General features: G+C 50.4%; 1 protein-coding gene across 1 annotated transcript in view; it reads right to left on the reverse strand.

Moving 5' to 3' along the window:
• Positions 1 to 2,292, reverse strand: part of LOC104273642 (ATP-dependent RNA helicase DDX19B) — a 9,773-nt gene extending 7,481 nt beyond the window's left edge. Inside the window, exons 1-3 of the mRNA XM_009869035.1 lie at positions 2,238 to 2,292; positions 1,764 to 1,817; positions 762 to 897 (exon numbers count right to left, since the gene is read on the reverse strand). The gene's annotated coding sequence lies outside the window, so the exon portion shown is untranslated. The remainder of the gene's footprint in view (positions 1 to 761; positions 898 to 1,763; positions 1,818 to 2,237) is intronic.
• Between the last annotated feature and the right edge of the window lie 522 nt (positions 2,293 to 2,814).

The raw sequence follows: 2,814 nt of genomic DNA on the forward strand, positions 1-2,814 counted from the left end.
AAAAATATATATAATCTATCACACCTTAAATACAGCTCATTGTTGCTTGAAAGCTCCACTGGTAAAGGTATTCAACAGGAAGAGTCAGCAAAAAACTAATGCTAGGAGGCACTCCTGTGCCAAAACCCAGTATTGCTGGTGGAAATAAACTTTTCCCTCGGTGCAAAACAATGCCAGCGCTGACACGGGAAGGGTCTCGCTTCACAAATTCACCCAACACAGCTGCGGGAAAAAGAGCCCTCTCTCCCTCCCCTGGTCCTCTCCCCCAGCTTATCACACAAGAAAAAACACGATAAAATTCAGAAGAGCATTGTCAAAGCTCCCAGCAGAAAGCTAAAAGCGAAAAAAACGCCGCCTCCACGTGGACCAGGGGTTACAAGGAGCCCACGAAGGCCGTCACAAGGCACCAAGACTTGATAATTCTCCTTGTATTTAAATAATACAAGGAACGATACGCTAATTCGTCGATGACAAACGTGCAGTCGCTCGCAACGCAGACCTGTTCTCAGTGCCACCTCCTACACAGCCGAGGAACCTCTGAGGACACGCAGGGAGGCTCCAACTACCTGAGTGGCTCCGCACTCCCCACACGCCAGCGCCGACCTTCCCGAGTCGAAGAACGAGGCTCCCTACAACTGAGGGGGCCAAACAACGCGCCGAAAAAGACACAGGGAACCTGGGGTTTAACATTTCTGCTCCCAGGTTTTAACAGCTCAAGGTAAGGAAGTCACCGGCTCAGCTCCGAGCCCGCGGGCACTCACAGCCGCAGCTCCTCGAAGGACTTCACGGAGTAGAGCGGTGACGTGGGATCCCTCTGCAGCACCTCCACTTGGTTGGTTGTGTCCACTAAGTTACTGCGGATGAGCTTGTTCAGCAAAGACTGGGCAGCTCTGTCCTCTGTTGGAAAAGGAGGTAGGAAAAATAAAAATAAAAATGAATCACAGCCTCTCTCAGGTGGAGCTCGCACAGAAACGTTGCCTTACAGGGCCGGTTAAAAAGCACAAGATGGATCCAAATACTGAAATTCTCTGTTACAGAGCAAATACTGGAATTCTCTGTTAGAGAGCAACGTCATAACTGAGTCCAAACTTTCTGGATGAGATATTTCATTGAGATAATCCCAGAGATCCTCAGCCGGCAAGCAAACCCAAGCAGGCACCGCTTTAACAGGGACCTTAACAGACCCAGAACTCTGCTTATTTAAGATATTATAGCTTAGCTTCGCACTGGAAGGCGGGACAGGGTTAAAAGCCTCTTAAAGCCTCACTATTATCCCACACGTGGGCAGACATCTTTTAGGCACTTTTTTTTGGTCTTCTTTTTAAGGAAAGTTTGCAGAAAAACGCTACTTGGAAAGATTCTGGGGCTGCCAAGAGTAAACGAGATCCCAACGGGAGATTAAACCTCTGCCCTTTGGTGTTTTGCGAACAAATCCGTTTTCTCAAGCCGCCTCCTGCGAGATTTAGAGGTGTCACCCAGCTCCTCGCAGCAGCTGCTACAGGTTATCCAACCGCTCCTGCTCACAGCCCTACTTCCGAGGATGCTGCTCTCCCCTGATTTCCCTCCACTCTAATCCAGGAATCTCCCAAGTTATTACAGGACCCGACGGATTTAAAAGCATTATGGAGGGAGGAAATGTCTCACAATTAAGTCCTTGCGGACTCAGCCATCCCGTGCCGTTGACGCAGCCTTACTTTAAGCACAGAGGAAACTAATTTCGTGCCAACGTTCCCTGCTGAAGCTTTTCTCAAGAGGGCACTTACCCTTCTCCTCATCCTCCGTCTTCTCCACGTTGTCGTCCGCCTTGACGACGGCACCTAAATTCAAACAGACGGTTCGGGGGCAGATGTGAGGTCAGGCAGCCCCCACCCGCCACGTTTCGGCTTCTGAATATCGTGGGGAAAGCGGCAGAGCAGCCCGTTGCCCTGACGAGAGCGGCCCCGCTCTGCAGGGGCACAGAACCCCGAGTTACTGCTTCCTCCGCGCGGCCAAATTAAGTTCATCAACCACACCCACAGCTTTTTGCCCCTGAATCCAGAAAAACGCAATTTTAAGAAGCGAGTCCAGTGTGACAGCGAGATATTTGCTCAACGCTGCTCTTGAATCCTACTTTTATGTTTCTCTCTTCTGGAATTTCTCCGCTAATTGAGCACCTGCTTGGGTTAGCAGCGCTCCAAAGCCAATGCAAAACAAACTTCTACGTCCTTTCTAAGAGCGGTCGCGGGGCTGTAACTCACCGTTGGCATCTGGTTTGGTTTTTTCCTCCTTCAGGTGCAAGCTGCTCAGCTACGAGGGAGGAAAAAACACAAGATCACAAGTCGTTCAGGGGCTGCCGGTGCCCCTGTGTTACCACTGGCCGAGAAAACCTGAGCCTCATCCAGGCTTCCAGATTTCCCACCTGCTAAAACTACTGCCCAGGGAACACTCATGGTCCGAGGCAAACGAGCAGAAGGCAGCAAAAAGAACTTAGATTTCAAGAATTTGAAAACAAATATCACTTCTTCTAAGTCGCAGTGACAGTATGGAGACAGGATTTTGTTTTTTGTGGAGATTTCTCAGCTCTGCTGAGGACAAATGGGAGAAAATTGACATTCCAGCAGGGAAAGCAGAGCCAGAGGCAGTCCTGGCCGATGGGACAAACCCCTCTGGCCTCGTTTTTCCCCAGAAATGAACTCTGAGGTCTCTCCCGACTCAAACTGTTCTGGGATAAATGTGCCATGAGGATCCTGCGGGACGCGTGAGCAGCCGGGCTCGTGCTCCCCACAGTCAAGGCAGTGCTTGAGCAGCTCGGAATTAAAACCCCCAAACCACAGA

Source organism: Apaloderma vittatum, unplaced genomic scaffold, assembly GCF_000703405.1.
Source record: "Apaloderma vittatum isolate BGI_N311 unplaced genomic scaffold, ASM70340v1 scaffold2425, whole genome shotgun sequence".
NCBI classification, from domain to species: Eukaryota; Metazoa; Chordata; class Aves; order Trogoniformes; family Trogonidae; genus Apaloderma; species Apaloderma vittatum.